The sequence below is a fragment of the Silene latifolia genome, chromosome 6, assembly GCF_048544455.1.
Source record: "Silene latifolia isolate original U9 population chromosome 6, ASM4854445v1, whole genome shotgun sequence".
In the NCBI taxonomy this organism is placed as follows: domain Eukaryota; kingdom Viridiplantae; phylum Streptophyta; class Magnoliopsida; order Caryophyllales; family Caryophyllaceae; genus Silene; species Silene latifolia.
This window is the reverse complement of record NC_133531.1, coordinates 101,333,852-101,358,319: the sequence shown is the minus strand read 5'-3', so window position 1 is coordinate 101,358,319 and position 24,468 is coordinate 101,333,852. Positions and strand designations below refer to the sequence as shown.

Below are 24,468 nucleotides of genomic sequence, written 5' to 3'. Positions count from 1 at the left end.
CCTAGTTGCTGAGATGTCTAGAAAATCAAGGGAAAAGGATAGCAAAGTGCAATTAAAGCATAAATTCGACAAGAAATCAACCCCAAATCGATTTTTCCCCAAATCGATTTTTCCGACAAAAGGTAACAATGCTCGAAATTTGGGCATAAAAGTTCAGCGAGAATCGAATTTAACGGACGAAAATAGGATTAGAAACATACCTTTGATGAGAACTCGGGAATTTGAGCAAGAAAAATCGAAGTAAAAGGGTAGATTGGCAGGAAAAATCGCGAAAAGGGAAGAACAAGGGTTTTTCTAATTTTTGATTAAAAGAGTATGAATGAATGAATGAGAAAAGAGTTAGAACTTCCCTTATTAAGTTGCGTTCTGGTTTCGCGCGGTGGTCGATCGACTATCTGACCCAGTCGATCGACCATTCCTCCCTTTATACTGACTCGATGTCGCGTGGTGGTCGATCGACTATATTACCCAGTCGATCGACCAATCTCCCTATGAAGCAGCCTCTGCCTTTTTCTCTTCAGTCGATTGACTGGTGAACTTGGTCGATCGACTGCAGGTACTGGCAACTAATCTTATTTACATTAAAATTGCTTTGCCAACTTAAATTTCCCGTCTTTCTCTCATAAACATTCAGTAAATCACCCTACGCACTTTGCATAAAATAATCACCTACAAAAATTCTCAAAGGCGCACGTCTATCCAGAAAAGTAAATGCTAATTAAAATGAAATAACTAAAGCTCCTAATGCAAATTAAATGAAATAAAACTGTAAAGTCCCTAATTACAAAAAATTACAAGCCGGGTTGCCTCCCGGTTAGCGCTGGTTTAAGAGGTCCCGCACGACCTTCTTACCTCAATTTGCAGCTTCTAAAATTGGGTCAAAGTACAGTACTTCGACCTGCCCAACAAATTCGTCTGCACCGTGATAGTATTTCACGTATTGACCGTTCACTTTGAATCGGTCTCCAGATGCGGTCTCCAATTCAACTGATCTGAATTTTGTAACTGCTGTGACCGTATAAGGGCCAGTCCACCTGGATTTTAGCTTACCAGGAAATAAACTGATACGAGCATTAAAAAGAAGTACCTTATCGCCAATATGGAACTCGCGCTTAATGATTCTCTTGTCGTGCTAGCGCTTCGTTTTCTCCTTGTAGATCCTAGCATTATCATAGGCCAGCAGCCTAAATTCCTCCAGCTCATTTAGCTGTGTCATACGTTTCTCACGAGAGAGGTTAGGATCCAAATTCAAATCACAAATAGCCCACCAAGACTTACGCTCCAACTCAATAGGTAAATGACATGTCTTACCATAAATCAATCGGTATGGTGACATCCCAATTGGCGTTTTAAACGCGGTCCTATAAGCCCATAAGACATCATCTAACTTAAGACTCCAATCTTTCCGTGATTTAGAAACAACTTTAGCTAAAACTTCTTTCAATTCTCGGTTAGAAATCTCAACCTGACCACTAGTTTGGGGATGATACCCCAAACCTCTACGATGTTGGACACCGAATTTAGTCAATAAAGCACTAAGTTGTTTCTCTTTAAAATGCATTCCACCATCGCTAATGACAACCCTAGGGACACCAAAACGAGGGAAAATAATCTTTTTAAATAGCTTAATCACGGCTTTTGCATCGCAATGGGGAGTAGCGATAGCTTCTACCTATTTGGACACATAATCTACAGCTACGAGGATATATTTATTACCTTGACTGCTCGGAAAAGGTCCTTGATAATCAATGCCCCATACATCAAAAATCTCAGCCTCTAGAATGCCTACCTGTGGCATCTCATGTCTCTTTGAAATATTCCCCGATCTTTGACAAGCATCGCACTCAGCAACAAAATTGCGACTATCTGCATGCAAAGTTGGCCAATAGAAACCAGATTGGAGTACCTTAGCCACAGTCCGGGACGGACCATGGTGACCACCATAGGCAGAAGAGTGGCAAGCTTCTAGGATATCCTTCACCTCCCATTGAGGCACACATCTCCGGATAAGACCGTCTGCGCATTCCTTGAAAACATAAGGATCATCCCAAAAGTATTGTCTAGCATCATAAGCGAACCGCTTCTTCTGCTGCCATGAAAGCTCGGGTGGTATCTTACCTGTCACAGCAAAATTAGCGTAATCAGCAAACCACGGAGGTGGATAAGACCCCGAATTAGTAATAGCTAACAGACTCTCATCAGGAAAACAATCATTAATGGGTAACGAATCCTCCCTTTCTGTCAGCTGCAGACGAGATAAATGGTCAGCCACCACATTCTCTGCACCTTTCTTATCTTTGATTTCCAAATCAAACTCCTGCAAAAGGAGTATCCACCTCAAAAGCCTCGGCTTCGCATCCTTCTTAAGAAAGAGAGTCTTCAGCGCTGCATGGTCAGTATAAACAATAACCTTAGAACCTAACAAATAAGACCGAAATTTATCTAAGGCAAAAACTACAGCTAGAAACTCCTTCTCAGTGGTGTAATAATTGACTTGAGCCTCATCCAGAGTTCGGCTCGCATAATATATGGCATTCAAAACTTTATTTTTCCGCTGTCCCAAAACTGCACCAATCGCATAATCGCTGGCATCACACATAATCTCGAATGGGAGGTCCCAATCAGGCGGCTGAATGATTGGCGCAGAAACTAGAGCCTCCTTTAACCTGTTCAAAGCTAAAAGACACTCATCAGTAAACTCAAAGACAACATTCTTAAGGAGCAATTGTGTAAGTGGTTTAGCAATTTTTGAAAAATCCTTAATGAAACGCCGATAAAAACCAGCGTGACCAAGAAAACTCCTCACTCCTTTAACATTCACGGGAGGAGGCAATTGCTCAATCACCTGCACTTTTGCCTTATCAACATGTATACCTTTATCAGAAATCAGATGCCCTAACACAACTCCCTCATTGACCATGAACTGACATTTTTCCCAGTTTAAAACAAGATTAACATCAATACAACGCTGCATGACTTTATCGAGATTAGCTAAACAACGATCAAAGTCATTACCATAAATTGAGAAATCATCCATAAATACCTCCATAATGTTCTGTATATAATCAGAAAAAATCCCCATCATGCACCTCTGAAAGGTAGCTGGGGCGTTACACAATCCGAAAGGCATTCTGCGGTATGCAAAAACACCCTGTGGACAGGTAAAAGTGGTCTTACTCTGATCATTCGGATGAATAGGGATCTGAAAGAACCCTGAATATCCGTCTAGAAAACAGAAAAATTTGTTAGACGCAAGTCTTTCAGTCATTTGGTCAACAAAAGGGAGGGGGAAGTGGTCTTTCTTGGTGGCGGCATTCAACTGTCTATAATTAATGCATATCCGCCACCCTGTCATAACTCGCGTTGGTATTAATTCATTTTTCTCATTTTTAACCACGGTAGTCCCTCCTTTCTTCGGAACTACCTGAACTGAGCTAACCCACTTGGAGTTGCCAACTGTATAAATAATACCTGCATCAAGTAGTTTCATCACCTCGACCATAACGACTTCCTGCATCTTCGGGTTCAACTTGCGTTGACCCTGTCTGTAAGGCTTGTGGCCTTCCTCCAGCTCTATCCTGTGCATACAAATATCAGGGCTAATGCCCTTAATATCATCCAAAGAGTAACCTAAAGCCTTCCTGTTTTTCTTAAGCACACACATCAAAGCAGAAAGCTGGTCATCATTAAGCTTAGCACTATCAATAGCTGGGTACTGCTCCGTATCATCTAGAAAAACATACTTAAGATTAGGAGGAAGTGGCTTACGCTCTGGCACCTTTACCTTTACAGCATAGGCAGAATCAACTTCAATGGTATAGCTAGTGTTTACCAAATTTTCGTTGGCCAGGCTTATGAGCATCTCATCTTCTTCCTCTGTGAGCTCGTAGCTTTCCATTGAGGCTACCAAAACATCTAGATCCTCAGCATTCTCCGCTGTATTATCTGCAGACTCATCTAAACGGGTTAGATCAGCTAAGGGATCCTTGGCTAAGGATTCCCTCCAATTACAATTAACACCACATCAACAATATCAATGGAATAACACGTATCATCATCGCAGTTGGTCGCCTTACGAGCAAGATGAACTCAATGGTGTCATCCCCTACCTCTAAGGTTATGATTCTGCGTTTGACATCTATTATAGCCCCAAATTTGTATGTAAAAATGGTCAACCTAAAATGATAGGTATCTGATTGTCTGCAATGTCCAAAACAACGAAATCGACAGAATAAAAACTTACCCACTCGAACGGGTACATCCTCTAAGACTCCTAAAGGTCTCAGAGTCGATCTATTTGCCATCTGAAGGGTAATATCGGTCACCTTAAGTCTACCAATATTTAGCTTTTCGCAAACAGAATATGGCATGACACTGACACTGGCCCCTAAATCACAAAAGGCCTTTCTAATTTCGTGGTTACCTATAGTGCAGGGAATTGAAAAGCTACCCGGGTCCTTTAATTTAGGTGGTATGTTAATTTGCGAAAGAGCATTACATTCTTCCACAAAAGCAACAGTACCATCATCATGAAAATTTCTCTTACGATTCAAAATGTCTTTCATAAATTTAGCGTAAGAGGGTACCTGGGTAATTAGATCAGTGAAAGGAAAGGTTACCTCAAGATTCTTGACCATCTCCAAAAACTTACCAAACTTGCGCTCCAGCTTAGTATTCTTTAAACGCTCCGGATACGGGACTGCAACACTGGCCGTAGGATTAGCAACCTTCGGCTTCCGTAAATTTAAAACCTCCGTCAAATCATCAATAAGTGTAGAATCATGCAAATTAGTTGACGGATTTGCATCCTGCACTGGAGACCCAGTCGATCGACCATTGGGCTCGGTCGATCGACCAATCACACTGGGTTTGAACAGTTTCTGGTCAGAAACTCCTTCGTCAGGAACTTCAGTCGATCGACTGATATTGTTGGTTGATCGACCACATGCGCTGGGCTCAATTAGTTTCTGGTCAGGAGCTTTTTCATCAGAGATTCTATTCGGTCGATCATTGTTTGTTGGTCGATCGACCGGTAATCGGGAGAAAGCTCGTTTTCGCACCAGAAATTAAATTTGTCTTTTCATCATTTCCCGAGTCTTCTCTTGGCTTATCGGGACCATCATAAGAAAGGCCACTTTGGAGATTAATGGCATTAATGGTTTTAATTGGCCCCTCACATTTGCTTGAAGAATTGGCGACTTGGTTAGCCGCTAAATTCTCTAACTGCTTCACAAAATTCTTTGCAGATTCAATCCCAGCTTCTTCTATTTTCGTGACTTGAACCAAAAGAGCTCGGACTATTTCTCTCAATTCCGCGGTCTCATCTGAGTTATGAACATGAATTTCAATTTCTCTCTCGGAGACCTTAGAAGTCTCGAGCTTTTCAAGCCGGGCTGTGATAGAAGCTATGAGTGTCGCAACGACATTCATTTCATCACTTTGCTTTCGCGAGTTTCCACGCGAACTCCCAAACTCAGCTCTATGGACTGCCATCTCCTCAATAGTGTTCCAACCTTTATTCTGACCAGTATTATTTTGGAACCTACCATTCGCAGCTGCATCCAGGATAACCTTGTAGTCATCATATAAAAAATTGTAGAATAAGTTGCAAAGGTACCACTGCTGGAAACCGTGGTGAGGGACAGACCGAACCAAACTTTTGAAACGTCCCCATGCTTCACAAAATTCCTCATCAGGTCCTTGCTGGAAATTTGTAATTTTGCTTCTCAAGGCATTAGTCTTTGCGAGTGGGAAGTATTTTTTGTAGAAAACTAATGCTAGAGATGTCCAATCTGTGGATCGTTTTGCTACCCTATCAAGGTAGCGGTACCAATCTCTCGTGAGTAATCCTTCAAGGAGTATAAGAACATCATCCCCTTTACTTCATCTTGGGTCACCCAGCCAAATGCAGGTATGGAACACCAGTAGTCTGAGAAAATTTCCATATGCTTCAAAGGATCCTCGTCCGGTAGACCAGCAAACTGATTTCGCTCCACTAAATCGATATAGGAGGAACGGAATTCGAAATGACCCTGAGTGGGGGTGGGTAATTCGTATCCCTTTGGAACATGCTGCCTTTGTGGCTGAAGATTATCGTATATTGTAGTCATGATCGCAAAACTGAGAGTACTCAAGCCTTCCTCTCGAAAATCTGTCTTCTAACTGTGCAAAAGCAAAACTAGAAGCAAGAGTAAGCAACGGCCTCAAGGAACCAAAGTTCCTTGAGACAAGAAAAATAAACTAAAAATAAAGCAAACATAATTACACCGTCTCCCCGGAAACGGCGCCAAAATTTGATACCGTCGTTTTGTATCAAAATTAAATTTATAAATCCGAACTAAAACTATAGCTAGTGATAGTAAGAGTCGAACCACAGAGAGACAAGATCAATTCTATCTGCTATTTTTAATCTATTGAAGTAACAATTAAATGGGGGTTTTGAATTTGTTTGATTCTAAAGGCTAATTGGCAAAATAAGAAATTACTCAAATAAGATAAAAAGGAGATCAGGAACTTCGGTTCACCATGGCTAAGGTCAGGTAAAAAAGATAGCAGAGGTCCTTTAGTACGGTCTCAGGAAATATGAGCAAGCCTTTCGATCAATGCTCAAAATCAACCTTACGGTCTTCTAATTCCCTAGAATTTCTCAAAGCTTTCTCTCAAAGGAAATTCCAAAACTAATGAAAACCTAACCTACTAATCTTTCAATCTAGCAAGATGGGTTTATCAAAAAGAAATAAGACCAATACGGAAGAAATCATACTAATAAAATCGACCCTAATTTATGCCATGGCTCACCTAGTTCCCAATCAAGAAAATTAGCTATGCATGATTAAAACTATAACAATTGCAAAATTTAAGACATAGAATGAAATTGACATGATTGAAATTGAATGTAAGATGAAGGATTAAAACTGAAATACTTGAATATAAATTTGGTAACAACAAGAATTAAATTGACAAGAAAATAAGAAAAGAAGAAAATCGAATTAAAGCTTACTAAATAATTGATGAACAAAGCAATTGAATTGAAATCCGTAGTCTACACTTTCTTGTTCCCAAAACTAGATCTAAAAACATCAGTTGTTGAATAATGAAAAGCATAACCTAAATTATTGTTGCGTACTACTGATAAACGTTCTCCCCCAAAAGTTAATTACAAGTGGGCTTTCAAAAGTCTAACACGTAAAATAAATCACAGGTTCGCGGCTTGGTCGATCGACCAAGTGGCACGGTCGATCGACCAGCCAGTACAGTGATGCTCTTCTGCTGAATCTGCACGGTCGATCGACTGGAGATGTTGGTCGATCGACCAACTACGCTGTGCAGTAACATCCTTTTCTCTTCAAAACAGCCTCTTCACTTCATGCACGCATCCCGAGGTGAACAAGTCCGAACTCCCATCTTCCAAGTTTCCATAAAGTTGCTTCCGGAGGACGATTTAAGCTTGGTTTAGCTCACTTCCACTCATTCCTACAATAAATCATAGAAATTCCAAAGTAAACCGTTTCGGGAGAAATAATAGCTTTAAGCTAACAAATACGCATAGAAATACGTGCCAAAACTGCAAATACAGCGTATAGAATATGCACGTATCAGCCGTTTATTTCGTGCCACAAGAGCGATACGTGAGGTTACGCAAGGCGCGTTTTTGCTCCTATTCTAGGCATAATAACGTTTTAATTGGTCAAGATTTGTTGGGTTGGTAAATTCGTTCCCGTCTAGGTCTGTGATCCTAATCGCACCCTCTGGAAGTATGGACTTGGCTAGGAATGGCCCGGCACAATTGGGTTTGAATTTTCCTCGTGGATCGACAGGTAAAAGAGCCCTAATGGATTTGAGGACCAAATCTCCTTCTTTGATGTTCCTTGGCTTAACCCTTTTATTGAAGGCTCGTTTGATACGCGCCTGATATGTCTGCACATTATGTAATGCACGTAACCTTCGTTCATCCAGGAGAATGAGTTCTTCGTATCTGTCCCTCTTCCATTCGGCTTCGGGTATTTGACTTTCAAGTAAAATACGCAAGGATGGTATTTCTAGCTCGACTGGTTGTACGGCTTCCATGCCGTAGGTCAAATAGAAAGGAGTAGCCCCAGTGGGCATCCTAACGGATGTACGGTATCCCCATAAAGCAAAGGGTATCTTGCTCGACCAATCTCTATAGTTGTCAATCATTTTCTTGAGGATTGTGACAACATTTTTGTTTGCTGCCTCTACCGCGCCATTGGTTTGTGGTCTATATGGCGAGGAGTGGTGGTGTTTGATTTTGTACTTGGCTAGCAATTGTTCAGGCTCAGCTTGGAAATGTGATCCATTGTCACTGATGATCTCATGTGGGCAACCATATTGACAGATGATATTGGTTTGTATGAACTTTGCCACGTTCTTGGCTGTAAGACTGGTGTAGGAAGCCGCTTCTACCCACTTGGTGAAATAATCTATTGTTACTAGGATGAAACAGTGACTTTCTGTTCCGGCTGGAGTGATCTTGCCGATGATGTCTATTCCCCAAGCAGAAAATGGCCAGGGAGATGTCATGGTGTAAAGCAATGAGGGAGGAACATGTTGCACATTCCCGAAGATTTGGCAATTATGGAAATGTCTCACATATTTGATGCAATCAGATTCCATCGTCATCCAATAATATCCTAAACGTGTGATTTTCTTTGCCATCATGGGTCCACTCATGTGAGGGCCACATTCTCTGTCATGGACTTCTTCCATCACTTTTCGTGCCTGTGAATGATCAAGACAACGTAGGATTACACCAAGAGGTGTTCTTTTGTATAGCTCTCCTTGCGTGAGGACGTATTGGGAAGCTAGTAAGCGGATCGCGCGTTGTCCCCTTTTGTCCATGTCTGGTGGATAGGTGCCGTTGAGTTTGAAATTTAGGATTGCTTGGAACCAGGGTTCCTCCGCAGTTTCCTCTTCATCGGTGATTTGGTGCACATAAGCTGGCTCTGATCGTTGTTCGATGCATAAAGGCATTTCTACCATACTGTCTGGCATGTTAATCAAAGATGCGAGTTTTGAAAGAGCATCCGCAAATTGATTTTCTTCTCGAGGTAGATGTAAGTAGGTTACTTGATCGAAGAATTGGGCTACTTGGTCTATTCTGGCTTGATAAGGCGCCAAGCTTTCGCTTCGGATTTTACAAGATCCCGTAACTTGATTGATGATCAAAGAGGAATCCCCATGTACTCGAAGATTCTTGATGCCTAAACTTACTGCCGCTTGCAGTCCAATGAGACAGGCTTCGTATTCTGCAGTGTTATTCGTCACCTCGAAGTGGAGTTTGACAGATATTGGTGTATGCTCGCCTTCAGGAGAAATGAGCAACACCCCTATTCCAAATCCTCTTAAGTTCGATGCTCCATCAAAATAGAGGTCCCAGGAGTCGACATCTGTTTGGAGTATATCCTCATCTGGGAATGACCAAGTGTCTATCGTTTGTGTATCATTGATGGGATTTTCTGCAAAGAATTCGGCAACGGCGCGCCCCTTTATGACTTTCAAAGGTACATATTTAAGATCGAACTCAGAGAGCATCAAAGTCCATATCGCTAGACGTTCGTTGAGAACGGGTTTCTCGAAGAGGTATTTGATAGGATCTATTTTGGAGAATATTTTGATGGAGTAGCTAAGCATGTAGTGGCGTAGCTTCTTCGTTGCCCACACAAGAGCGAGGCATGTCTTCTCGAGTGGTGTGTATTTGCACTCGTACTCCAAGAACTTCTTACTAAGGTAGTAGATGGCTCTTTCTTCCTTTCCTACGGTTTGAGCTAGCATGGCGCCCATGGCCGTTTCAATTACCGTGAGATATAAACCAAGAGGTTGATCTCGTTGAGGTGGCATGAGCACTGGCGGTTTGGCTAGTATTTCCTTGATTCGGTTGAAAGCCTTCTGACAGTCATCATCCCACATGGTGTGATCTGTTTTCTTTAACTTCTTGAATATGGGTTCGCAGATCATGGTGAGTTTCGATATGAATCGACTGATGTATTGTACCTTGCCTGGGAATCCCCTAACTTCTTTCTCTGTTTGAGGTTGCGGTATTTCGATTAAAGCTTTGATCTTTGAAGGGTCTATTTCTATACCTCGTTGGCCAACCACGTATCCCAGGAGTTTGCCAGATGTCACTCCGAATGCGCATTTCTAAGGATTGAGCCTCATGTGGTACTTCCGTAGCCTCGAGAAGAATGTGAGAAGGTTCGCAATATGTCCTTTTCTTTCCTTGGACTTGACAATCATATCGTCTACGTATACCTCAACTTATTTATGCATCATGTCATGTAAGAGCGTAGTTGCGGTGTGATACCCGTCGTTGTGAGTACCAAAAATAAAATTTATAAAACCAACTACTACTATTGACAGTGGCAGTCGGGTCGAACCACAGGGAGGCGAATGTAATTAATAATTGTCTAAATTTAGTCTAAGGTAACAAATGTGGGGGTTGATTTGATTTGGTCTATAGCTAATAGCAATGAAAATAAAACTAAAGAAATATATTAAATCAAAAATAAAGAAGGGTACTAGGATGGTCGGTTTACTATAGTTTCGGCGGCAGCAAACTAAGTCGGTCTAAATCAAACACATGAGGCGGGAAAACAAGAGGTCCTCTCGGTCCACTCTTAACAGATAGCATCTTTCGATCTCGCTATAAGTCCCTAATATCACTAATACTGACTCTCGTCCTGAGAAGTGACTAATAATCTAAACTTTACCTATCTTTCGATCTCAGCATAGTTTAGTCATTTTAATTGGTGATCTAACAACTGTCCCTATCTCTCGATCTAACGGGTCAGTCATATATTAAGCATTCAACTAGTCGCATACATTCGATTCGTCAAATATAACATTTAAATCAATTAAAACGAAGGTATACCTCACGTGGTCAGTCGATCGACTAGGTATGGCGGTCGATCGACCAACACGCGATTTCAGTCCATATTATTCTACGCCGCCTAATCCTACAGTTCCCCTACATCCTAGCACGGATAAATTAGCTACTCATACTGGGAATGATAACAACAATAAGATTGACGATTAAATCTACTAAATTCATGATTAATACGGTAAGATAGGCAATTAACATAAGATGGCAATTCGGCTTGGGAAACTGATCTAGCAATTCTATAACTATGAAAGGAAGCAAAATAACTGAACAAAACAGGAGAGTACCGTGTGAATTGCGAAGGAAAAGAACAAAGCCGAATGACAAAGCGAATTGTATTCAATACCGAAAGTAATCTTCGAACCCTAATTTTTTTCTAAAGAACTGTATGTAAAACTTAATGTCACTCCATGCTTATTCTCAAAACTCAAGCTACGTTATAAAGGAAAATTACGCAGCTATTATTCCTAAACCTAATAACTCATGGGCTTGCTAATTTTCGATCTTCTAATTCATGTCTGAGACAGCGGCTTGGTCGATCGACTGCTGGGACTGGTCGATCGACTGAGATGCAGTGTACAGTAGCTTCTGAAGCCCGAGGGTTGGTCGATCGACTGAAGGCAGTGGTCGATCGACTGAAGTAGCTGACACTTGACTTCCAATTTCTCGTGTATTTGTCTTTTGGGCCACGAAATGCGCACCAAGCTCGTTCCTTAAGTGAATACTTCACGTCAAATGCAATGCCGGATACTCGGGGACGGATTTAGCTCAATTTCCGCTGGATTCTTCACATTTCTGCAATAATGTACAAAAATACGAAAGTAGACGGAAATGGGGGAAATGGTAGCTTAAAATAAAACAAATGAGCTCTGAAATGCGTGTAAAAAGAGGTGTAAAACATCACATAAAAGACACGCATCACGGTGCGTTGGTATGTAGCTCCGGCGTTGATTAACCCAAACGGCATGACCGTGTAACAGTAGGTTCCCCATTGAGTGACGAAGGCGGTCTTATGCACGTCCTCTAATGCCATCTTGATCTGGTTATATCCCGCGTATCCATCCATGAAGGATAGCAATGCGTGATCCGCTGTATTATCCACTAATATGTCGATATGTGGTAGAGGAAAGTCATCCTTAGGGCTTGCTTTGTTTAAGTCTCTAAAGTCAACACAAACACGGATTCTCCCATCCTTTTTGGGTACGGGTACTATATTAGCCACCCAGTCTGAGTACTCATAAACTTTGATGAACCCGGCTTTGAATTGTTTATCGACTTCTTCTTTGATCTTGAGAGTCCATTCTGTCCTCATTCTTCGAAGCTTCTGTTTCACGGGTTTGAGCCCTGGTTTGATTGGAATTCTATGCTCTGCAATCTCCCTGTCGATCCCTGGCATATCTTTGTAGGACCAAGCGAAAACGTCTTTGAACTCGTGTAGGAGGTCTATGAAATTGGCCCTTTCGGTGGGGCTCAGGGTTGTCCCTATCGTAAGTTCTTGGGGTTCTAGTTGGGTTCCTACGTTGATGGGTTTAGTATCTTCTATCACTGGTCCCCCTTCCCCCTCTTGTAGTATTTCTTTGGCTATGTAGGGAGGTATCTTGATTGAGTCAAGGTCTGGGTCATTCTCATCATCATCGTAAACAGAATTGCATTCAAGATAACACGAAGAGTAAGCAGAACCTGATTTATTCATATTAAGATTTGAGAAAAGTTGAAACAAATAAGCCATCTGATCTGTGGTCAGTGGCGGTAAAGGGACAGCGGTTGGGACATTTCCCGAACTACTGTTGCTATTCGATACTAAGCTAGGAGAAACGAGGGGAGTGGGAACGACGACAGGAGGAGACTCTCTAGGAACTTCTCTAGACTCCGACTCTGACTCCGACTATGACTCTGACTCGAATTCATCGTCTCCTAGTTCTCCTTTGAACATCTCTCCTTTTCCAGTGGTGAGCTTGAAGAGTATACCTTGGTTGTTTGTCCACTTGATTGATTTTCTCCATCCTTTCTGCTGATTGGTATTGATTTCTGTGATTAATGCGGTAGGGTTGAAGTGATTATCTTGAAGTATCATAATAATGATCTCGTCCTGCGCGGCTCTAACAAATCGATCTTCTCCAAATAATAGACTCACAGCTTGTTTGTCTAGGCAAGGTGCTTGACGGGTCTTGACGGTAGGAACCGTTTCTGGAGGAATGAAGTAGCAATCGTGAAAGATCTCGATTCCGGCTAGCTTCCTTTCGATATAATGCCAAGGTTCGGGAAATCCATGAAAGAATTTTTGACTTCCTTCCCTAACGAATTATCCATTTAGGGTAGGGAGATAAGGTCGCATTTGAATTCCCGCATTCTTACGGTTTTTAATTTGAGCGAGCATCCCGAGAACTTCCTCTTTAGTGAGTTTGTATCCTAATCCAAGGGGTATTCTTTGTGAATTACCCTCCTTGTAGGGGGCAATGGTGCTCCTTCAGATATGATTCAAAGGCATTCCCGGAAAGTATCCCTGGGTTTTGAGTATGTGGTTGACCACTAGGTTAGAGTAGGGATTGAAGTATAATAGTGCCAACTCGCTCTCTATGACGTTTATGATGTGAAAGCCCCTAAGTTCATGTACTGGATCTGTAAGGACTTGATTGCTTGACTTCTTTTCGATGATTGCCTTGATGGGCGACGAAGTGATCGTCACCACCTTATCATTTAGTGGGATTTTGATTTTCTGGTGGAGTGTGGATGTTATCGCTTTGGAAGCGTGAATCCAGGGTCTCCCCAGAAGTATGTTGAAGGATGCCTCGATGTCCACTATTTGGAAGTTGACCTTTCGTTCAATTGGCCCTGTGGCTATGGTTAGGTCAACAAGTCCCACCACCTTTCGTCGTGTACCATCATATGCGCGAACACCTTGATTGGTAGGAGTCCAATCTGATTCTTTCATACCCAATTTATATGCCGTTTTCAAGGGTATGACGTTGACCGCGGAGCCATCATCTACTAAGGTCATTGGCACATTCTTCTTTAGGCAAATGACAGTGATATAAAGAGCCAAGTTATGACTAGCACCGAAGGGTGGCAAATCCTCATCCGAGAAAGTAATAGGATTACTTAGCTTTGGTGATTCTTGGAAGACCAAGTTGACCACGTCGTCGGGTGTGGAGTTATGTGCCACATTTAGTTTGGCCAAAGCTTGCAGCAAAGCTTGGCGATGTGGGAATGAGCTTGACACTAGTTGCCAGACTGAAAGATCAGCCTTTGTCTTTTGTAGTTGCTTTAGTAGATGGTCGGTGGAGCCTTCTTCATTATCATTTGGTGCGACTACATTGGTTGGACCGTTTGCTATGGGACCATTTTGAGAAGTATTTTGGTATGGGCGCCTGTAGACACCTCGTTTCTGCACCTCCCGCAAACCACCCGGTGATGATTGGGCCGCATGTTTGATTCGCGGAACGATTTGTGACAGTTCGTAAGATTATCGTCAAGTGTTTGCTCAAATATTAATGTCAACCTCTTAGTTTTCATCTACGTCCTGATACGGTCGTTTTGGCAGTAATTAGAGTACATTCGGAGTCCGGGTCAAAAACCGTCTCCATTTTTCGATATTTGTTAAATCCCGAGTCAGAATGTTCTGGAATGTTCCGGATATTTCTATTCCATATTTCATAAATTTTATCTTTTGGCAAATAATATCCCGTAATATTCACAAGATAATCGAATTATTTCCGTCCTACCACAACTCAAACGCGGAAATCTTTCTTCAAACAGAGGAAACCTCCGGGAACGACGCAAAGACAGTCTTTGCGCCTCTTCCAAGAGACGCAGTGACTGCTGCGCCTCTTCCCAGGCCCTTCTTTGCATGATTTACGTATCTTTTTTATATCTTTCTGAGATTCACTTCCAAAGAGTCTCTGAAACCCTATTCCGTCGTGTGATTAGTATAAATAGGAGCTTTCGTTCCTCATATTTCTCACGCGAGTGTCCGCCCTTCTCTTCTCCCTTTGCATTCTAGACTTCGTTCTTACTAATTGGCGCCTACGTGCTTGGACTTTCGACCACGTAAGCTCGGATCTTTCCGGGTACCAGCCTCTCCGTTGCATGACCGACCAATTTGACCAACTACACATCAATCAATCTTAATTAATCAATCGTTTTCCTCTTACGAGGGCACTCTTTCCTTGCATTCGCGTCGAGCATTCACTAGTCGATTCTTAGTTCATCTCGTTCCGTCAACATGTAAGTCTGAGGGTGTGTAATCCTCTTTTATTTATTGTATTTTTGTACTTTTTATTTATCGTATCACCTCATGTAAGATTTCTGTCGAAAACACCGTTAAAATCGATTTGTAAAACCGTCTTTCAAACCCTTTTTTAAGGATTTTCGATAGATTGTGATCGAGAAAAGACGCAAAGAATCGCCGCGCCTCTTGAAGGAGTGCGGTTCTGCTGCGCCTCTTCGTGAGGCTGCCGTGATTCTCGCTTCTTTTCTTCTTCCTCCGTCCTCGTAATTCGTTCCTATTTTACTTATTTTCGTTTGTTCTTCAATTCTTCACCATGATAGTTTAATAAATCACATGTATATTATTCATCATTAATATGTTTAATTCGTTTAAATCCGACTTAAATCCCAAGTAATTCATATTTGCGGGTTTTCGTCATTAATATTCAATTCGGGTTTTAGAGATTCAATTCGTTCATATTGGGTTTCTGGAATTCATCGTTGATATAGTTTTCATCTGTTTAGTCATTAATTCGTCATGTTTTATCATGTTTAGTCTAATTAATTCGCTCGGTTAGTTTGTTAAATCATTCATTAACATCGACCCTTCACATAATTAATCCGTCTTGTTTCCGTCTTACTCATGTTTATTGTTTTTATGACCATCATTCATGTGTAAATAACCTATTAATCACTTTCATCCGAGTAATTGTATCAATCAATCCGTAAATTACCAATTAACATTAACGATTTGCGATTAAAACTACGGCCGAGAACTCACCCTTGGAACAGACGAAAGAATCGCTGCGCCTCTTCCGCAGGGCGCGATCTCTGCTGCGCTGTTCGAGATGAGTTCGTCTCTCGAACTCCTTTTTCGCCTTGACGTAATAAATTAGTTTACGTATTAATTAACTGATATCCGTAGTATCACACTAATTTCTGTTCGTCTTTTATTCTTTTATTCCTTTTTCTCAAATCATCCGTTTTAGCGGTATTTTCGACATAAATCGCCTAATCCAATGTAATTATTGTAATTTATATTTATCGTAATTTATATTCATTGTATTTCTTTTATCGCATCATTTGTATGCCTTCACATGTAAATCAACCTTAAATCCTACTTCGACCTAATTGTATGCTAATTAATTGTCTACCGACTTAGTTAATTCTTCACATGTTAGGATTAATCTAATGGATGTTGCATTGCATGCATATAGCCGACAGTATATCGAGTATAGATAACTTCCCTAATCATTAGTAGAGGCCGCTATCGAGGCGGGCGGGATTAGGTGTTCGATCAAAAGAGCTTCCTAATACGTACCCTCACCCCTTACTCCAGATCTCCGTGAGCACCCGTGTTCATTGGCATCCACGAGAGTCATTCTAGACATAGAATGCTAAGGGTAACGATTGCTTAGTGTTCATGTCACTACTTTGTGTCTTGACATGACACGAGGTATTCGAACGGTTCCAATTTCCCATAAAAATTGGTGGCGACTCCATACAAAATGCAAACGCTTGTTCCCCGTTTCTCACCAAGCGCCCCCGTGGGCGGCCCGCTGTCCACAGTTTGGCGACTCCGCTGGGGATAATACACTTACGTGTAGCCAAGGGTGAAACTTGAACAAGGTTAGGGAATAGTTTGTACAAGACAATTGTCGGTTTTCATAACTCGGTCTTCCTAGACCGTTTTATTCGGCCTTCCTAGGCCCAACCCAATCCATTCGACCAATCGTCCCGTCTAAACGGTCCTAATTCTTATTTGGGCCTAAGGATGGATAGCGATTGACGTCATCCATACCATGATGCTTACTCTTGTTTGTATCAAGGGCCTTCACTACATGAGGAAATGGACTAGGAATCGGCCTTACTCTTGTTTGGCACGAACCTCTCCACAGACTTCGGGTTTGATGGTTCGGTATGGCAACCGACCCTTTAAACCAAATCCCTTTTAAATGCACTCAGCATCCCGTTATAATGCTTGTATAAATGTGTAAACCTTACGTGATCACCATTTCTAAAAAAAACCATGACGAATTTTCAAAAAATCAAAATCCTTATTTTCAAAGCAAAATTTCGAAAAAAATAGGGCCTTCAATTAGCGCAAAAATCCGGTCAAAACTCTGTCCGTTTGTCGTGTCAAAATTCGGGCCACAAGCCCATTTCAAACCTCACTTCGAGTCCACTCCTACAACTACACTACAGTTGGCTAGGACACACACTTTCAAAGACCTTGTCTTTCTTCAAAACTCACTCAACACAAGTGGCATACACCCACTTCACGAGTCAAAGCTTTCCTCTTTTAGTAAGTGTGATAGAATGGTCGATCGTGTTTTGATTCGTCGCCGATCTCTTATCCAGTTTCCAAGATGCCTGGGTCAAGTGGTGAAACGAACCTCCAGCAAATTCAAGAAAGTAATGATCGAATCCTAGCCGCGATAACCCAAATGCAAATCACTCAAGAACAAACCTATGACCGCCTTGAACTTATCGAAGGCCGTATCTTTGATGTAGAGGGAAGGTTGCCTCCCCTTAAAGGTGAAGTACTACAATTTTCCGATGACGAGTCTAAAGATGAGAACCCTGTCCTAGGGACAACCGCAGCTGAGAAAAGACTCCAATACCTGGAGGAGCAATTGATGTACCTTAAGGGGGCCGGGATGACATTTATAGGGAAAACAATCGCAAGTATGAAGCCGTCAATTCCAAATTACCCACTAACTTTAGCATGACGGATATCCCTAAGTTTAAAGGACATGAGAACCCTTTGAACCACATCCGCGCCTTCAAGGACTACATGTCTATCAAAGGCATCAAACCCGAGATGTTCTTAAGGATCTTTCCTTCATCTCTTGACACCATTCCGAAGCAATGGTTCTACACTTTGGATCACAAAAAGGTCGCTACATGGGAGGACGCCGCGATCGAATTCTCGAAACAATATGCGGATAATGCCGAGATTCAAGTCAACATGCGTACTCTAGAGGTTCTTACCCAAAATGACAAAGAAGGATTCACCGACTTCCTAAGTAGGTGGAGGAAGACTAGTACTCAACTAGTTGAACGCCCGGATGAGGCTACTCTCGTGGAGAAGTTTGTGGATAATCTCAAACCCATATATGCCAGTCACTTGAGATATCAAAATATCAAGACTTTCAAGGACTTAACCGTGCTAGGGACACGAATTGAAGATGACATCCGTAAAGGACTCTTGTCCAAAACGGTAGGTCGAGGATATCAAGGGTCCACAAGTCGTTCATACGGCTCTACTAGCAAGACCGACGAAGTTAACCTTCTCGAGCCATCCAAGAAAACTAGCCCACCAAGGAAGTTCACAAACCTTGGGGACACGTACTCCAACGCTCTAAAAAGGCTAATGAAGCAAGGCAAACTCCAACCCATTGGACCTACTCCCGAACCCGAAAAGAAGTCCAAGTTCTGGGATGAAAACTCCTACTGTGAATACCATAGGGGCAAAGGGCACGACACAGAAAAATGCTACAAGTTGAAACACGTGCTTCAAGATATGATCGAAGATGGTCGACTTCCAATTCCACCAGGAGGTAAGCCCAACAACACTCAGAATCCTCTTGGAGTTCTAGTGATTACAAGTGACGAATCTACCTTAGATTGCTCACACCTCATTTCTCCCACCGAAAATGAAATTCATGCAATTGAGAAAGAAAGGCTCTACTCTACCATCTCCCCTACCATTTCCGACTTCATCGCATGGGCAAGGAGTGTAGATAGACAAGTGTGGGAATTAGAAAACATGGTAACGGCCTTAAGCCATCCCAATGCAATGCCTAAGGAACGTGTACCATTGATCTTCTCTCAAAACGCCACTATGCAAGAAGTAGTCGCCGTGGTCGATAAGCTAGTCGATCAAATCATACAACTAGAAAGTGATATCATGAGAATGAAGGAACTAGCTGCAATCAATGGGGTTTGGGCCGATGATGATGAAGACGAATACCTCATTGAAAACTCCTTGGTCAAGGAGATAGTCCAAAATGGAGAAGACCAAGATGTGGACCACCTAACTCGTTCGGGTCGCCCATATCAAAGCACTACTCAAAACGGTCCAACCAACGTCATCACACCAAATGACAACGAAGATGATCCCACTGATCATTTGCTCAAGCAATTACAGAAAACCAAGGCTGATCTTTCAGTCTGGCAACTAGTGGCAAGCTCATTTCCGCATCGCCAAGCTTTACTGCAAGCTTTGGCTAAATTGAATGTAGCACATGACTCCACTCCTGAAGATGTAGTCAACTTGGTCTTCCAAGAATCACCTAAGCTAAGTAATCCTATTACTTTCTCGGATGAGGACTTGCCACCTTTCGGCGCTAGTCACAACCTTGCCCTATACATCACCGTCATTTGTCTAAAGAAGAATGTGCCAATGACTTTGGTAGATGATGGCTCATGGTCAACGTCATACCCCTCAAAACGGCATACAAACTAGGCATGAAGGAGTCAGATTGGACTCCTACAAATCAAGGCGTACGTGCATATGACGGTACACGACGAAAAGTGGTTGGACTTGCTAGCCTAACCATAGCCACGGGACCAATCGAACGAAAAGTTAACTTCCAAATAGTGGACATCGAGGCTTCATTCAACATACTTCTGGGAAGGCCTTGGATTCACGCTTCCAAAGCGGTAACATCCACCCTTCATCAAAAGATCAAGATCCCACTAAACGGCAAAGTTGTGACAATCACTTCGTCACCCATCAAGGCAATAATCGAGAAACAATCAAACAATCAAGTCCTTGCAGATCCCATATACGAACTTGGGGGCTTCCAAAGTGTGAATGTCCTAGAAAGTGAGTTGGCACCCTTATACTATAATCCCTACTCTAACTTGGTGGTCAACCACATACTCAAGAATCAGGGATACTTCCCTGGAATGCCTTTAAACCCAATTCGGAAGAACACCTTTGCACCATACAAGAAAGGCAACTCGACAAGGATACCACTTGGACTAGGATACAAACCCACAACTGAAGAAGTTCTTGAAATGCTCGCTCAAGTCCAAAATCGCAAGCACGTGGGAGTCCAAATGAGACCATATCTCCCCACCTTAAATGGATACTTCGTTCAAGAAGGAAGTTCAGAACTCTTTCATGGATTTCCCGAACCTTGGCATTATCTTGAGAGGAAATTAGCCGGAATCGAGATCTTTCACGATTGCTACTTCATTCCTCCCGAAACGGTTCCTACCGTCAAAACCCGTCAAGCACCTTGCTTCGACGAACAAGTTGTTAGCCTATTGTTTGGAGAGGACCGATTCATTAGGGCCGCGCAAGATGAGATCATTACTATGATACTTCAGGACGATCGCTTCAACCCCACGCGTTGATCACGAAATCGACACAAAGCGGCGAGAAAGGATGGAGAAAATCTATCAAGTGGACCAACAACCAAGGAAGGCTCTTCAAGCTCACCACTGGAGAAGGAGAGATGTTCAAAAGAGAACCAGAAGACGACGAGTTCGAGTCGGAGTCGGAGTCGGAGTCGAGTCGAGTCAGAGGAGTCGTTAGAGAGTCTACTCTGTTGTCATCCCCACTCCCTTCGTTCCTCCTAGCTTAGCCTCAAGTAGTCACGGTAGTTCGGGGAATGCCCCATTCATCGTCCCTTTTCCGCCGACTATGGATCGGTTGGCTTCCTTGTTTCAACTTTACTCAAATCTTAATATGAATAAATCAGGTTCTGCTTACTCTCTGTGTTCTTTCGAGTGCAATTCGTTTATGATGATGCGAGGACGACCAAGACCCGGACTTGACCGAAATACCTCCCTACGTAGCCAAAGAAATATTACAGGAAGGGGAAGGGGAAGGAGGACCAAGTAATAGAGGATACCGAACCCATCAACGTAGGAACCGAATTAGAACCCAAAGAACTTAGGATAGGGACTACCTTGAGCTCTACCGAAAGGGCCGATTTCATAGACCTCCTAAATGAATTCAAAGACGTTTTCGCTTGGTCCTACAAAGACATGCCAGGGATCGACAGGGATATCGCCGAACATAGGATTCCGATTAAGCCGGGTTTCAAACCTGTGAAACAGAAGCTTCGACGAATGAGAACAGAATGGGCTCTAAAGATTAAGGAAGAAGTTGATAAGCAATTCAAAGCCGGGTTCATCAAAGTTTCCGAGTACTCTGACTGGGTAGCTAACATAGTACCTGTGCCCAAAAAGGATGGGAGAATCCGTGTTTGTGTTGACTTCAGGGACTTAAACAAAGCAAGTCCAAAAGATGACTTCCCTTTACCTCACATTGACATATTGGTGGACAATACTGCAGACCACGCATTACTATCCTTCATGGATGGATATGCGGGTTATAACCAAATCAAGATGGCCATGGAAGATATGCACAAAACCGCATTCGTCACCCAATGGGGAACATATTGCTATACAGTAATGCCATTCGGATTGATCAACGCCGGAGCCACATACCAACGCACCGCAACTACGCTCCTACATGACATGATGCACAAAGAAGTGGAGGTATATGTAGATGACATGATCGTCAAATCCAAGGAAAGAGAGGGACACATTGCAAACCTTCGCAAGTTCTTCGCAAGGCTACGAAAGTACAACATGAGACTCAATCCTCAGAAATGCACATTCGGGGTAACATCCGGAAAACTCCTGGGATATGTCGTTAGCCAACGCGGTATAGAAATAGATCCCTCAAAAATCAAAGCTCTGATCGAAATGCCACAACCTCAAACGAGAAAAAGAAGTCGAGGATTCTGGGAAAGGTACAATATATAAGTCGATTCATATCGAAACTTACCATGATTTGCGAGCCTATCTTCAAGAAACTCAAGAAAACAGACCACACCATGTGGGATGATGGATCAAAAGGCGTTTGACCGAATCAAGGAGATATTGGCTAAACCACTAGTGCTCATGCCGCCACAACGAGATCAACCTCTTGGTTTATATCTCACAAGAATCGAAAGCGCCATGGGTGCTATCTTTGGCTCAAACCGTAGGAAGTGAAGAAAGAGCTATTTACTATCTAAGTAAGAAGTTCTTGGAATATGAGTGCAAATACTCGCAACTCGAGAAGACATGCCTCGCTCTTGTGTGGGCAACGAAGAAGCTACGTCACTACATGCTTAGCTACTCCGTCAAGATATATTCCAAAATGGATCCGGTCAAATACCTCTTCGAGAAACCCGTCCTCAACGGACGTCTTGCAAGGTGGACTCGATGCTCTCGAATTCGACCTCAAATATGTGCCACTAAAAGTCATAAAAGGTCGCGCCGTCGCCGAATTCTTCGCGGAAAATCCTATCAACGATGCACAAACCATAGACACTTGGTCATTTCCCGACGAGGATATACTTCAAACAGACGTAGACTCTTGGGATCTATACTTTGATGGAGCATCAAATTTAAGAGGATTCGGAATAGGAGTGTTGCTCATTTCTCCTGAAGGTGAGCATACAACGATTGCTGTCAAACTCGACTTCGAGGTGACGAACAACGCTGCAGAGTATGAAGCTTGTCTCATTGGACTACAAGCGGCCGTAAGCTTAGGCATCAAAAACCTCCGAGTACATGGGGATTCATCACTGATCATCAACCAAGTTACAGGATCCTGGAAAATCCGAAGCGAAAGCCTCGCACCCTATCAAGCTAGGATAGACCAAGTGGCTCAATTCTTTGATCACGTAACCTACTTACACCTACCTCGAGAGGAAAATCAATTTGCAGACGCTCTTGCGAAACTTGCATCTCTAATAAATATGCCAGACCACATGATGGAAATGCCTTTATGCATCGAACGACGGTCAGAACCGGCTTATGTCCATCAAATCACCGATGAAGAAGAAATCGCACAGGAACCCTGGTTCCAAGCAATCTTGAATTTCAAGCTTAATGGTACCTATCCACCAGATATGGACAAAAGGGGACAACGTGCTATACGCCTATTAGCTTCCCAATACATCCTGATGCAAGGAGAGTTATACAAAAGAACACCTCTTGGTGTAGTCCTACGTTGCCTTGATCATTCACAGGCACGAAAGGTGATGGAAGAAGTCCACGACGGAGAATGCGGTCCTCACATGAGTGGGCCCATGATGGCAAAGAAAATCACACGCTATCTGATTGCATCAAATACGTGACACTGCCACAATTGCCAAATCTTCGGGAATGTACAACATGTCCCTCCTTCGTTGCTATACACGATGACATCTCCTTGGCCATTCTCCGCATGGGGAATTGACATAATCGGGAAGATAACCCCAGCCGGAACAGGAGGTCACTGTTTCATTCTAGTAGCAATTGACTATTTCACCAAGTGGGTAGAAGCGGCTTCCTACACTTTGCTCTTACTGACTAAAAATGTGGCAAAATTCATACAAAACAACATCATCGTCGATATGGTTGCCCACATGAGATCATCGGCGATAATGGGTCACACTTCCAGGCTGAAACCGAGCAATTGCTAGCCAAATACAAGATTAAGCATCACCACTCTTCGCCCTACAGACCACAGACTAACGGCGCGGTAGAGGCGGCAAACAAGAACGTTGTCACAATTCTCAAGAAAATGACTGACAACTATAGAGATTGGCCAAGCAAGATACCCTTTGCTTTATGGGGGTATCGTACATCAGTTAGGACGCCCACTGGGGCTACTCCTTTCTATTTGACCTATGGCATGGAGGCCGTACAACCGATCGAGTGGAAATACCATCCTTGCGCATTTTACTAGAAAGTCAAATCCCTGAAGCCGATTGGAAGAGGGATAGGTATGAAGAACTCATCCTCCTGGATGAACGTAGGTTACGCGCCTTACATAATGTCCAAACATATCAAGCCCGTATCAAACGAGCTTTCAACAAAAGAGTTAGGCCAAGAAACATCAAAGAAGGAGACTTAGTACTCAAATCGGTTAGAGCTCTTCTACCCGTCGACCCAAGGGGAAAATTCAAACCTAATTGGGCCGGACCATATCTAGTCAAATCCATACTCCCAGGGGGTGCGGTTAGAATCACAGACCTAGATGGGAATGAGTTTTCAAACCCTACAAACCTTGACCAACTGAAACGATACTATGCCTAGAATAGGACAAAAACGCGCCTCGCGTAAACCCATGTGTCGCTCTTGTGGCACTAAATAAACGGCCCCTGGCCAAGCTGAAATAAGCTAAGTGTCACTATGCTCTTGCATTTTGACCAGATTGTTATCCTCATATCATCAAATAAACTAGATTCGCACCTTGAGAACAAGCAAAAAGCTCATGCTTATTTTCTATGTTCACTACAAGCTCTTGCTTCGAACAATTATTCTTTTACATTTACTCGAACTACGCGCAAGGGTTTGATTTC

General features: G+C 42.6%; 1 non-coding gene across 1 annotated transcript; it reads left to right on the top strand.

The window, feature by feature from the left end:
• The first annotated feature begins 5,626 nt into the window (after positions 1-5,626).
• On the top strand, positions 5,627-5,735 carry LOC141588946 (small nucleolar RNA R71). The gene has a single exon (XR_012519911.1). It is a non-coding gene; the product is annotated as a small nucleolar RNA R71 (small nucleolar RNA).
• The last annotated feature ends 18,733 nt before the right edge of the window (positions 5,736-24,468 follow it).